Below are 15745 nucleotides of genomic sequence, written 5' to 3' on the forward strand. Positions count from 1 at the left end.
GGAAGAAACAGTGGGGAGAGAGATGGGAAGAAACAGTGGGGAGAGAGATGGGAAGAAACAGTGGGGAGAGGGATGGGAAGAAACAGTGGGGAGAGAGATGGGAAGAAACAGTGGGGAGAGAGATGGGAAGAAACAGTGGGGAGAGAGATGGGAAGAAACAGTGGGGAGAGAGATGGGAAGAAACAGTGGGGAGAGAGATGGGAAGAAACAGTGGGGAGAGAGATGGGAAGAAACAGTGGGGAGAGAGATGGGAAGAAACAGTGGGGAGAGAGATGGGAAGAAACAGCGGGGAGAGAGATGGGAAGAAACAGCGGGGAGAGAGATGGGAAGAAACAGTGGGGAGAGAGATGGGAAGAAACAGTGGGGAGAGAGATGGGAAGAAACAGTGGGGAGAGAGATGGGAAGAAACAGTGGGGAGAGAGATGGGAAGAAACAGTGGGGAGAGAGATGGGAAGAAACAGCGGGGAGAGAGATGAGAAGAAACAATGGGGAGATAGATGGGAAGCAACAGTGGGGAGAGAGATGGGAAGAAACAGTGGGGAGAGAGATGGGAAGAAACAGTGGGGAGAGAGATGGGAAGAAACAGTGGGGAGAGGGATGGGAAGAAACAGTGGGGAGAGAGATGGGAAGAAACAGTGGGGAGAGAGATGGGAAGAAACAGTGGGGAGAGAGATGGGAAGAAACAGTGGGGAGAGAGATGGGAAGAAACAGTGGGGAGAGAGATGGGAAGAAACAGTGGGGAGAGAGATGGGAAGAAACAGTGGGGAGAGAGATGGGAAGAAACAGTGGGGAGAGAGATGGGAAGAAACAGTGGGGAGAGAGATGGGAAGAAACAGTGGGGAGAGAGATGGGAAGAAACAGTGGGGAGAGAGATGGGAAGAAACAGTGGGGAGAGAGATGGGAAGAAACAGTGGGGAGAGAGATGGGAAGAAACAGTGGGGAGAGAGATGGGAAGAAACAGTGGGGAGAGAGATGGGAAGAAACAGTGGGGAGAGAGATGGGAAGAAACAGTGGGGAGAGAGATGGGAAGAAACAGTGGGGAGAGAGATGGGAAGAAACAGCGGGGAGAGAGATAACAATGTATAATTACGTTAATTAGAAGCAGATAAAAACATCAACTCAAAACGTATCAAGTTTTTACTGTACTTTATTAAAACAATGATAAATATACGAGAGTAAGTAATTCCTTCCAGATATACCAATTATCAACTACGCTAACAGTAATAACATAACTAATCCTAGCTCACACGTAGCGGAACTTAGCTGGCTGATGAGCCGATCAGATATTTCCAAGGAAAATCAGGTGGCAGGTGATAAACGTCTTCGTCACCTGATTTCCAACAAACACTGGTTTAGACTGATTATTGGGGCATTCATTCGGCACTGGCGGGGGTAGAGTGAGCTAAGTAATTCATTCTACACCAGCAGTCAACTCATTGGTAGTAGAGTGAGTTGAGTAAGTCATTCTACACCAGCAGTCAACTCATTGGTAGTAGAGTGAGTTGAGTAATTCATTTTACACCAGCAGTCAACTCATTGGTAGTAGAGTGAGTTAAGTCATTCTACACCAGCAGTCAACTCAGTGGTAGTAGAGTGAGTTGAGTAATTCATTCTACACCAGCAGTCAACTCAGTGGTAGTAGAGTGAGTTGAGTAAGTCATTCTACACCAGCAGTCAACTCAGTGGTAGCAGAGTGAGTTGAGTAAGTCATTCTACACCAGCAGTCAACTCAGTGGTAGTAGAGTGAGTTGAGTAAGTCATTCTACACCAGCAGTCAACTCAGTGGTAGTAGAGTGAGTTGAGTAAGTCATTCTGCACCAGCAGTCAACTCAGTGGTAGCAGAGTGAGTTGAGTAAGTCATTCTACACCAGCAGTCAACTCAGTGGTAGTAGAGTGAGTTTAGTAAGTCATTCTACGCCCGTAATAAACTCAGTGGTAGCAGAATGAGTTGAGTAAGTCATTTTACACCAGCAGTCAGCTCAGTGGTAGTAGAGTGAGTTGAGTAAGTCATTCTACACCAGCAGTCAACTTAGTGGTAGTAGAGTGAGCTGAGTAAGTCATGCTACACTAGCAGTCAATTCAGTGGTAGTAGAATGAGTTGAGTAAGTCATTCTACACCCGCAATCAACTCAGTGGTAGTAGAGTGAGTTGAGTAAGTCATTCTACACCAGCAGTCAATTCAGTTTTAGAATGAGTTCAGTAAGTCATTCTACACCAGCAGTCAACTCAGTGGTAGTAGAGTGAGTTGAATAAGTCATTCTACACCAGCAGTGAAGTTAGGTTTTAAACTAACTGCTAAACTATAGACGTGTAGTCTAAATGCCTCGGTTTAGATAATGCGGCACACACAGTTTATTTGTGTTCTTTTATGTGAGTGCAATGATGGAAGCAAGGAATGTTTTAAGTACGGATATAAAACTGGTAAATTACGCTCACTCATCACGCCGACTCTTGACACAACACAAGCTTAACTCACTCATCATGCAGACTCTTGACACAACACAAGCTTAACTCACTCATCATGCAGACTCTTGACACAACACAAGCTTAACTCACTCATCACGCCGACTCTTGACACAACACAAGCTTAACTCACTCATCATGCAGACTCTTGACACAACACAAGCTTAACTCACTCATCACGCCGACTCTTGACACAACACAAGCTTAACTCACTCATCATGCAGACTCTTGACACAACACAAGCTTAACTCACTCATCATGCAGACTCTTGACACAACACAAGCTTAACTCACTCATCATGCAGACTCTTGACACAACACAAGCTTAACTCACTCATCACGCAGACTCTTGACACAACAGAAGCTTAACTCACTCATCATGCAAACTCTTGACACAACACAAGCTTAACTCACTCATCATGCAGACTCTTGACACAACACAAGCTTAACTCACTCATCACGCAGACTCTTGACACAACAGAAGCTTAACTCACTCATCATGCAAACTCTTGACACAACACAAGCTTAACTCACTCATCACGCAGACTCTTGACACAACGTGATAAAAGGTTTTGAAAACCGACAAGTCGAAGAGTTGAGACATGCAACACATGGGAATCTTTATTGAAGAAACGTTTCGCCACACAGTGGCTTCATCAGTCTAATACAATGTAGAAATGGGTAAGGAGAGGAGAAGTTTGAGGTAATCAGTCCCTCAACCTGGAATCGATGTGTTCAGTCCATCACTCTTGCCCAACCTTTGGACGACGACCTACTTACACTAGTGGCAGGTCCCACTGTGATCCCGCCTCCTGCTGCTTCAACTCATCTCACCGCAGTATATAAGCCCTATGCTGCACTTGTTACAAGAGTGATGGACTGAACACATCGATTCCAGGTTGAGGGACTGATTACCTCAAACTTCTCCTCTCCTTACCCATTTCTACATTGTATTAGACTGATGAAGCCACTGTGTGGCGAAACGTTTCTTCAATAAAGATTCCTATGTGTTGTATAAGTGTCTCAACTCTTCATCTTGACACAACACAAGCTTAGCTCACTCATCATGCAGACTCTTGACACAACATAAGCTTAGCTCACTCATCATGCAGACTCTTGACACAACACAAGCTTAACTCACTCATCATGCAAACTCTTGACACAACACAAGCTTAACTCACTCATCACGCCGACTCTTGACACAACACAAGCTTAACTCACTCATCATGCAAACTCTTGACACAACACAAGCTTAACTCACTCATCATGCAAACTCTTGACACAACACAAGCTTAACTCACTCATCACGCCGACTCTTGACACAACACAAGCTTAACTCACTCATCATGCAGACTCTTGACACAACACAAGCTTAACTCACTCATCACGCCGACTCTTGACACAACACAAGCTTAACTCACTCATCATGCAAACTCTTGACACAACACAAGCTTAACTCACTCATCATGCAAACTCTTGACACAACACAAGCTTAACTCACTCATCATGCAAACTCTTGACACAACACAAGCTTAACTCACTCATCATGCAAACTCTTGACACAACACAAGCTTAACTCACTCATCATGCAGACTCTTGACACAACACAAGCTTAACTCACTCATCATGCAAACTCTTGACACAACACAAGCTTAACTCACTCATCATGCAGACTCTTGACACAACACAAGCTTAACTCACTCATCATGCAGACTTGACACAACACAAGCTTAACTCACTCATCATGCAAACTCTTGACACAACACAAGCTTAACTCACTCATCATGCAGACTCTTGACACAACACAAGCTTAACTCACTCATCATGCAAACTCTTGACACAACACAAGCTTAACTCACTCATCACGCCGACTCTTGACACAACACAAGCTTAACCAACAGTAAGTTCAACCCAGAGTCTTCCCACCATGTAACTACAATTTCCCATCTAAAATTTTCCCCAGTTGGGCCTTAAATCCATTATTTTAAAGTAAAATTGTCGGATCTTGTAGATTTTAGTGAACTTTTTATATAATTATTGAAAAAATGTGTAAAAACCCTAGAGACTGGCACAAGCCACAGGCTCCACCACACCTCACTGGCACAAGCCACAGGCTCCACCACACCTCACTGGCACAAGCCACAGGCTCCACCACACCTCACTGGCACAAGCCACAGGCTCCACCACACCTCACTGGCACAAGCCACAGGCTCCACCACACCTCACTGGCACAAGCCACAGGCTCCACCACACCTCACTGGCACAAGCCACAGGCTCCACCACACCTCACTGGCACAAGCCACAGGCTTCACCACACCTCACTGGCACAAGTCACAGGCTCTACCACACCTCACTGGCACAAGCCACAGGCTCCACCACACCTCACTGGCACAAGCCACAGGCTCCACCACACCTCACTGGCACAAGCCACAGGCTCCACCACACCTCACTGGCACAAGCCACAGGCTCCACCACACCTCACTGGCACAAGCTACAGGCTCCACCACACCTCACCGGCACAAGCCACAGGCTCCACCACACCTCACTGGGACAAGCCACAGGCTCCACCACACCTCACTGGCACAAGCCACAGGCTCCACCACACATCAATAACTCCACCACAAAAACCCACCTCACCAGGATCCACCAACTCTCTAAGTTTTATTATTGTCACAAAACTGCCAAATGCTACAAAACTAGACATGTGATACCCATAAATGATTCTCATTATAGTAGTCCATACTTGCATAGAAATAAAACTCTTGTATTAAATGTGAGAGTATACGAAGAACTCTCAGACCTTACTACAATCACAGAGACTAGTATGACCACTGATATAATTTTCCCAAGGGGATACTACATAATGAGAAAGAATAGTAGGCACAAGAACTCTTGATAGCCTAGGTGTATTTAGGTCGCTGCTCAGTCCCAGAGAGTTATCCCCAAATTGCATAACCCAAGCCCTGCACGCCTCTGTGAATGCGATAGGAACAGTGCAGAGTGCGGCATGAGTTTGTGATGCAGTTACATATTAGCACTCTGGATTTGAAGCAAATCGGAAAAGATATTCACAAATTAGAGAGAGAAAATTAATATCCCAATTTATTCCATAGAAATAATAAATTACGACATACACAGCACAAATACAAGTCAAATCTTCCACTGAGAGGAAGCAGCCTTGAAAAAGCAATCTAATGTTATCTCAGAGAAAATAATATCCTGAAAAAAAACAGCAGCGTGTTAAATTTGAACCACTCAGATGTTGCATTATCAGGGTTGAAAGTGACTTGAAACCCATCAGGTGAGGCACTCAGAAATTATTGCATAAAAACAGGTATTTCAGTTTTCACAATTTCTTTAATACAAAAAGGGAAACTTGAGCCCAACACAGGTAAAAATCAGTCCAAACTTTTCTTGGAGTGAGACTGTCCAGCATTTAAAGTTTAAGTAATATATATATATATATATATATATATATATATATATATATATATATATATATATATGCTTAACAATTAGCAAACAGGCGATATTATTTACAAACATTATCTCTCAGTTAACAGCAGGATTCGAACCTGCACACTCTACATCAAAGTACACAGTACTTTAGCCACTCAGCCAGAACCCTGAATACGTTTGGTCGCCTAGCCGAATCTAGACGGTCACTACCATACCCCGGGACACCAGGTTAGTGATAGGTTAGTTCATCAAATCCTGCCACATGCAGTGGTTAACGCACTGGCCTGTGAGTTTTAGAGCTCACTTGTCATAAGTTTAAACCCCAACCGTTCCACCATTAGAAAACAGTCACTGTAAAGGTAGTAGAATCAGGATGGGGAAGTGCAACTTATGGAGTGCCACAGACCTGCAGTGTTCCTGCTGTAAATTATTGACACTGATACAGAAATTAGCTCCTACGTTATATATCCTTATTTAACAATTCGCAAACGGGCGAAATTATTTAGAAACATTCTGGGATCTGGACGAGTGAAGTTACTATGTACTTTGATGCAGAGTGTGTAGGTTCGAATCCTGGTGTGGGCTGAGAGATAATGTTTGTATATTCTTATCTGCGGATGATGTGAGAACGATGAGAAGAATGCTCTCTGTAAATGATTAAAGAAAGCTGCGAGATCTGGAGAGAATTCGGGAATGGTCAAATGAATCATTACAACAATTTAAACCTAACAGAGTTGTGAAGTTGAGAGATGGGGAAAGAGGAACAAAACATTGATCTATTTGGGGAAAGCTCACAGAAACAGTAGAAAGACCTTGGAATAACTTTATTGTCGAATCTGTGTCCACAGCCACATGTAAACAAAATAACATCGCAGCATATGAATTATTGTTACCTTCCATGTTTTATGAATGCTAACTGCCTCTCATTCCCCAGGTTAGTGCTTCCCAATAATAATAATAATAATAATAATAATAATAATAATAATAATAATAATAATAATAATAATAATAATAATTAACAGCAATAATAATAAAATATAATAATAATAATAGCAAGACTGTAAATACAAGAGATACATTTTTGAACCTAGACAAGGACTCTTTCAAAACACTGACACACACCTCACACCTGCGACTCATTGCTGAGTATGTGTAGTGATGATGTGAGACTCACGGTGAATAAAAACACAGAGAAGCTTGGAAGCTTATGATAAATCATAAACCTTATTTCTACAAAATATAGGTCATATCTGATTCGGAAAAGGTGATATTACTGACACACTATACAGAAAACCCCTGGTTATACAGAACATTTCGGGCAGCCTTAAAAAAAAACTTATAACCTACCTATAAGTTATAACTACTTATAACTTATAACTATCAATAACATATAACCCCTACTGAATATTTTTCTGCGTAAACCGTGTATTGGAAGCTTTAGTAAAACAATTTTCTATAACATCTGTGGAGGTTATTACAAATGTTGGTCAAATATAAATACAACTACTGCGTCTGAATTTCACTATTACTGCCCAGGACACACAAGAAACTGAAGGAGCACAGAATGCACAGCATCTCTGGCAAAACTTTGCCTATACTGTACTTAGAATTTTCCCAGTTAAATCATAACAGAAACAGAATAAGAAGATATAATTGTTGAGTTTAGCAGAGTGAGTGGTACTAGTTACTTAAATTACAATACAGATGTGATGAGATGGTATATGTAGGTTATGTTTCGTGGAGTCGAGGGAAACCTAGAAGAACAAGGATAAAATTGGATGAAAAACAGATTTCAGTATTTGAGTTGAGAGGAATGAGCTACGTGGAAAGAACTAGAGAAGTAAGTCTTATTTATCTAAAGAAATGAAGAACAAGGGAGGATATGATCACGACATAGAAAATGCACCAAGATGTAAAAATGGTAGATAAGGATAGGTAGGTTATCAGTCATTTAGCAGGAACGAGAGTTTACTTACATACCTGGAGGTCGTCCCGGAGGTCAACGTCCCTGCTGCCCAGTCCATGACCAGGCCTCCCGGTGTATCACAGCCTGATCAACCAGGCTGTTTTAAATTGCACACAAATGAGCCACATGTCGGGATATATGTTTTCACCTTAAGATTGGTTAAGAAATGTGAACTGAGCAGTCACATAGATGACCTGGACTCCATACAGAGGGCAGAAAATATATGAGGGCTAATTTATGAAAGTTGGTCGTGAGTTAAGCAGAACCAAGAGGTGGAGCTCATTCCTGCACACACACACACATACACAGTGAAGAGGCGGGGCCAGGAGCTAGGACTCGACCCCTGCAACCTCAACTAGGTGAGTACAGGCAAGTGGGGTCATTAAGCATCAAGGAGGATATGATCATTGAGGGAGTGAGTCGAGGTCTTGTTGAATGACTGGCTGTCTCACTGGCTGGCTGGCTGTCTGGCTGGCTGTCTGGCTGGCTGTCTGGCTGGCTGGCTGTCTGGCTGGCTGTCTCACTGGATGGCTGGCTGTCTGGTTGACTGTCTGGCTGGCTGGCTGTCTCACTGGCTGGCTGGCTGGCTGTCTGGCTGGCTGTCTGGCTGACTGGCTGGCTGGCTGTCTGGCAGACTGGCTGGCTGGCTGTCTGGCTGACTGTCTGACTGTCTGGCTAACTGGCTGGCTGACTGTCTGGCTGGCTAGCTGGCTGGCTGGCTGACTGTCTGGTTGACTGTCTGGCTGGCTGGCTGTCTGGTTGACTGTCTGGCTGACTGGCTGTCTGGCTGACTGTCTGGCTGTCTGGCTGTCTGGCTGTCTGGCTGTCTGGCTGACTGTCTGGCTGGCTGGCTGACTGTCTGGCTGGCTGGCTGTCTGGCTGGCTGTCTGGCTGGCTGCCTGACTTACTAGGTGGCTGAGTGACAGAGATAACTTACAGGCTAGGTGACTGACGGGTGGCTGATTGCTGGGTTTTTGACGGGTGGCTGACGGGTGGCTGATTAGCCTAATGGCTGGCTGACTGGCTGGCTGACTAGCTGGCTAACTGGCTGGCTAACTAGCTAGCTGGATTGTTGACTGAGCTATTGCGAGCTGACATCTATATTTAGCCATTGACGTATTTCTGCAGAGTGGGTGTGCGAGTGGGTGTGGCCTGGGAGTGGGTGGGCGACCGCACCTACCAGTGGATGAATCTGCAGCCGGTGTGGCCAATGAATGGACAGGTGACCACCGTTTCTGTGTATTTTGTCGTTATCAAACACTGATTACGATAATACAGTGCAGAAACGACATAAAATATATTTTTTTATTATTGTATCAATTTATAGACTTAATATAATAACCAGCGGGGTTCCCCAAGGATAAATATTCAGACCACAACTGTTTCTCATATTCCAGTGTTCGCAGGTATGAAATAAGAAGTAAAGTGAGGAAACACAGAAAGAAGAAGAAATATCTGGACAAAACTCAGGGTAATCAGACAAGCAGTTACTGGAATTAAATCCCAGGTAACTTATGCGCTAATACCACTAAGAACTTGATAAATCTCTACAGTTCTTGATATTTGGACTGATGAAGCCACTGGCTGGCGAAACGTTTCCTCAATAAAGATTCCTATAAGTTGCAAAACTGTCTCATTCTTCAACTTGTCAGTTTTCTGAAGCATTTATCACAGTGTTGACACCATAATGGACCCGGAAGTAATAAATGAAGGAAACAGAGAAAGTCTTTAACAAGGAAACATTTCGATCAGTAGGCGAGCTTTATTAAATTAAAGTTCTCAATAAGGGGAATATTTTAATTAATACAAGCTTCCTCTTTGTTTATCTCTCTATTTCTCTCTGTCTGTCTGTCTCTCGCTCCCTCCCTTTCTCTCTATCTATTTATCTGTCTACGTCTCTCTTGCTTTACTGCCCATTTTTCATGGACCTGACACATGTCATATATAAAGTTATATATAACTCTTCGTCAAAGTCTCTGAAAGTTGATCTTAGATCTGCTAACCGCAAATGCGCCTTAGAAGTCATTTGGTTGATGTTTATTTGTGATAAGCTCAGTGTAGTGCTCACTTAGAGGTCTTTCTTCTTGTTCACAGTCTGTACACAGTTTCCGGTCTTTCTCCCCTTCCCCAATTTTCTTAACCTTGCATTCGTCGAGGTGAAATTTCAGTAGCCGCTTGTCTGACTACCCCTCAGTTTTGTCCAGATATTTCTGCTTCTTCCTCTGTTTACTTGCTTTAGTTCTCCTTGTTTGATATCTAAGAATTGAAGAATGTGAGAAACAGTTTGGGTCCGAATACTTACCTTTGTGGAACCCCGCTTGCTACATGTGTCCATAGTGATCCCTATTTTCGGGTCATCACTGTGTGTGTGTGTGTGTGTGTGTGTGTGTGTGTGTGTGTGTGTGTGTGTGTGTGTGTGTGTACTCACCTAGTTTACCTAATTGTGGTTGCAGTGGTTGATTCACAGCTCCTGGCCCCCTGTTCACTGGCCGCTACTAGGTCACTCTCTCCCTGCTCCATGGACTTCATCATATCTCTTCTTAAAGCTGGGTATGGTACCTGCCTCCACTACCCCATATTCCAGACTATTCCGCTTCCTGACAACTCTGTGACTGAAGAAATACTTCCTTACATCTCTGTGACTCACCTGAGTCTGCAACATTAATTTGTGACCCCTTGTCGCTGTGTCTCATCTCTGGAACATCTTGTCTGTCCACCTTGTCGATTTCTCTCAGTATTTTATATGTTATCATATCCCCCCTGACCTTCCTGTCCTCCAGTGTCGCCATGTCGAGTTTCCTTAACCTTTCTTTGTAGGACATTCCCCTTAGCTCCGGGACTAGTCTTGTTGCAAACCTTTGTACTTGCTCTAATTTCTTGACGTGTTTGACTAAGTGTGGGTTCCAAACTGGTGCTGGATACTCCAATATGTACTCACGTATTTGTGGTTGCAGGGGTCGATTCTTAGCTCCTGGCTCCGCCTGTGTGTATGTGTGTGCGTGTGTGTGCATGTATTCACCTAATTGTGGTTGCAAGGGTCGAGTCATAGCTCCTGGCTCCTGTGTGTGCAAGTGTACTCGCCTAATTTACCTAATTGTAGTTGCAGGGGTCGAGACTCAGCTCCTGGCCCCGCCTCTTCACTGGACGCTACTAGGTCCTCTCTCTCCCTGCTCCATGAGCTTTATCATACCTCGTCTTAAAGCTATTTATGGTTCCTGCCTCCACTACATCGCTCGCCAGACTGTTCCGCTTCCTGACCACTGACTGAAGAAATGCTTCCTAACATCCCTGTGGCTCATCTGAGTCTTCAACTTCCAAGAGTGACCCCTTGTTTCTGTGTCCCCGCTCTGGAACATCTTGTCTCTGTCCACCTTGTTTATTCCACGCAGTATTTTGTATGTCGTTATCATGTCTCCCCTATCCCTCCTGTCCTCCAGTGTCGTCAGGCCGATTTCCCTCAACCTTTCTTCATAGGACATTCCCCTTAACTCTGGAACTAACCTTGTCGCAAACCTTTGCACTTTCTCTAATTTCTTAACGTGCTTGACCCGGTGCGGGTTCCAAACTGGTGCTGCATACTCCATTATGGGCCTGACGGACACGGTGTACAGTGCCTTGAAAGATTCCTTACTTAGGTATCGGAATGCTATTCTCAGGTTTGTCAGGCTCCCATATGCTGCAGCAGTTATCTGGTTGATGTGTGATTCCGGAGACGTGCTCGGTGTTATACTCACGCCAAGATCTTTCTCCTTGAGCAAGGATTGCAGTCGTTGGCCACCTAGCCTACACTCCGTCTGCGGTCTTCTTTGCCCTTCTCCGATCTTCATGACTTTGCATTTGGCAGGGTTGAATTCGAGAAACCAGTTGCTCTACCACGTGTTCAGCCTGTCCAGGTCTCTTTGAAGTCCTGCCTGCTCCACATCTGATTTAATTCTCCTCATTAATTTCACATCATCTGTGAACAGGGACACCTCTGAGTCTATCCCTTCCATCATGTCATTCACATATACCAAAAATAGCACTGGTCCTAGGACCGACCCCTGTGGGACCCTACTCGACATAGATGCCCACTGTGATACCTCATCATGTACCATGACTCGTTGTTGCCTCCCTGTCAGGTATTCTCTGATCCATTTAAGTGCCTTTCCTGTTATACGCACCTGAACCTCTAGTTTCTGCACTAATCTCTTGTGAGGAACTGTGTCGAAGGCCTTTTTTGCAATCCAAGAAAATGCAATCAACCCACCCCTCTCTCATCTCTTACTTCTGTTACTTTATCATAAAACTCCAGAAGTTTTGTGACACAGGATTTGCCTTCCATGAAACCGTGCTGGTTGTCATTTATACTTTTGTTCTGTTCCAGGTGCTCCACCACTCTCCTCCTGATAATCTCCTCCATGACTTTGCATACTATACACGTCAGTGACACTGGTGTGTATTTTAGCGCCTCCTTGCTATCTTCTTTTTTAAAAATGGGAACTACATTTGCCATCTTCCATACCTCAGGTAGTTGCCCAGTTTCAAGGGATGTGTTGAAGATTGTGGTTAATGGGACACACAGCACTTCTGCTCCCTCTCTAAGGACCCATGGGGAGATGTCCAGTCCCATTGCCTTTGAGGTATCAGGGTCACTTAGCAGCTTCTTCACCTCTTCAGTTGTGTGTATGTCATCCAGCACTTGTTGGTGTATTCTCTGTTGGTGTCCCCCTCTGTCCTGTCTTCCCAGAGTCCTTCCTGTCTCCCCTGTGAATACTTAAACCTCCTGTTGAGCTCCTCACATACCTCTTGATCGTTTCGTGTAAGTTCCTCACCTTCTTTCCTCAGCCTGATCACCTGGTCTTTGACTGTTGTCTTTCTCCTAATGTGGCTATACAGCAGTTTCGGGTCAGACTTGACTTTTGATGCTATGTCGTTTTCATACTGTCGCTGGGCCTCCCTCCTTATCTGTACATGCTCGTTTCTGGCTCTTCGACTGGTCTCTTTATTTTCCTGGGTCCTTTGCCTTCTGTACCTCTTCCATTCTCTAGTGCACTTAGTTTTTGCCTCCGTACACCTTCGGGTAAATCAAGGACTACTTTGGTCTTCCCATTAATTCTGTTGCTCTTAGGAGCAAACCTTTCCTCTGCCTCCTTGCATTTTGTTGTTACATATTCCATCATTTCATTTACTGACTTTCCTACCAGTTCTCTGTCCCACTGAACCTCATGCAGGAAGTTCCTCATACCTCTGTAGTCCCGCCCTTTTTAGTTTGACTTTTCCCAATCGACTCCTGTTACTCTCTCCACTTGCAGCTCTACTATGTAATCAAAACTCAGAACCACGTGATCACGATGTCCTCAGTGTCTGAACTGCTCAGGGTGAACACAAGGTCCAGTCTTGCTGGTTCATCCTCCCCTCTCTCTCTGGTAGTGTCCTTAACATGTTGGTGCATGAGGTTTTCCAGTACCACATCCATCATCTTGGCTCTCCATGTGTCAGGACCCCCGTGAGGCTCCAGGTTTTCTCAATCTCCCTATGGTTGAAATCACCCATAACCAGTAACTTTGCACGATTGAGCTCTTCATGCCACCTCAGCCAGCGTGTCCACCACCGCTCTGTTGTTCTCTTCATATTCCTCTCTTGGCCTCCTGCAGTTCTGTGGTGGATTATATATCACTGCAACGACTACCTTATGTTCCCCAGATTGAATTGTAGCTACTATGTAGTCCCTTTCTCCAATCTCCTCTGTGTGTGTGTGTGTGTGTGTGTGTGTGTGTGTGTGTGTGTGTGTGTGTGTGTGTGTGTGTGTCACCACCACATACACTGCACACAGTTCGTACAGCTGTGAGCTTGACAAAATAAACAGTGATGGCGGCGGCGCGCTGCTCTCAGCCGCTTGGTAAACATTGCGCATGTGCGACTTTTTTTGTTTTTTCCCCGCCAGATGAGCACTTACATCGGCCGGTGTGCCGTCACATGACATAGGCACCAGTTGTACGTAACAATATGACAATAACCAGAAGAGAGCACCAGCAGGTAAATACAAGGGAGTCAAACAGATGTACGTACGTCACACAAGCCTCCCTCACCTCCCTCACAGACAGATTTGGAACGCACTCTCATTCTTCCCACACACCACATTTTTATCTTGTACAAACTCATTATCTTTATTTTCGAACACTATTCATCCTCTCTCTCTCTCTCTCTCTCTCTCTCTCTCTCTCTCTCTCTCTCTCTCTCTCTCTTTCTCTCCCCTTCTCTGTCTCTCTTTCTCTCCCCTTCTCTGTCTGTCTGTCTGTCTGTCTGTCTGTCTCTCTCTCTCCAGTAATATCTTTAATATGTTAAGTAAAATGACACAAGAGCAACTAATGTGTCACTCTCCAGGAGCTTTATCAAGCCGGCTTGACAAAGTTCCTGGAGAGCGAAACGTTGCCACAATAAAATGTCAACCAGTGAAACCCAACATACTGTCGGTAATTGTACCAACATTAATAATATCTTTAATAGTTACAAACGGGCAAAAACACAAGGAAACAATACTACTGAAAGAGTCTTCTTGACACACGTCACCTTGAAGATGATGCACAGTTATAATCCCTAAATTACATACAAGACGGTGAACAAGGAGGAGAGGGTTGCAGAGAAGGGCGATCAAGTCTTCACTGGCAACAATAATATGACCCCTATCAGGAGAGACTCGAACCACTGAACCTGTTTCCTCTGAGGAAGATAGATAATAAGATCTCATTAAAACCTATGAAGAATTGAATGTAATTTCTATCTTCAAGGATGAAGAACTATTGGTTATGATTTTCAAGGAAGAACTACAGCTGTTGTTACTTTCAAGTAAGAACTACAGTTATAACGAAGGATACTACACTCAATACCCCTCACAGAAACAAGTGATAGTATATACACAGAAATATCGCAGCCAGCAGGATTCAAACCCACGTTGACAGCCGTCTGCGAGTGTGGTTTAGCTCCAAACGTGACTGCTTAAACCAGTGCGAGGTGCATTGATACAGTATGGCTCGTGAGGCCAAAACAAACAGGAGAACGAAGTAGCTGGAGACGATGCTTGAAAAAGAAACAAGGCTTGCAGTCAAGCAGGATACCTAACTCTATGAGGCATCTGTAGCTGAGTGGTCTAAGGCCCGTTAGGTTGGGAGTTAAGCTGCACTCGTGGACAACTACCAACGGGGCTTCGAATCCTGCTGGCTACGATATTTCCTTGTATGTATTTTCTCTTTTTTATGCGAGGTGCATGGGTTCGACTCCTTGGCTAGTGCAGTGTTGTTACTGATCAACACCACATGTTCCGTGAGTACAAATATATATATATATATATATATATATATATATTTTATATATATATATATATATATATATATATATATATATATATATGTGTGTGTGTGTGTGTGTGTGTGTGTGTGTGTGTGTGTGAATATAATTATAATAACTCGTAGGACCACAAATGTGTTGTCAAGTAAACAATGTTTGTCTGTGTACCTTGAGAGAGCGCTGCCACCACAGTCTTGGTGACACTCGGCCAAAAAAAAGGAGAAAGTTGTAAAGAATTGATCCAGAAGAGGAAGTAATTTTTTCTGCTCCCTATGTGATTATATCCAAGGATGAAGAAGGTGGAGGAAGGTTATAATCCATCAATATTCACATCTTACAAGATGTTCCAGTACTCACATCTTGCAAGATGTTCCAGTACTCACATCTTACAAGATGTTCCAGTACTCACAACTTGCAAGATGTTCCAGTACTCACATCTTACAAGATGTTCCAGTACTCACATCTTACAAGATGTTCCAGTACTCACATCTTACAAGATGTTCCAGTACTCACATCTTACAAGATGTTCCAGTAC

This window comes from Cherax quadricarinatus, chromosome 63 (assembly GCF_038502225.1).
Source record: "Cherax quadricarinatus isolate ZL_2023a chromosome 63, ASM3850222v1, whole genome shotgun sequence".
NCBI classification, from domain to species: domain Eukaryota; kingdom Metazoa; phylum Arthropoda; class Malacostraca; order Decapoda; family Parastacidae; genus Cherax; species Cherax quadricarinatus.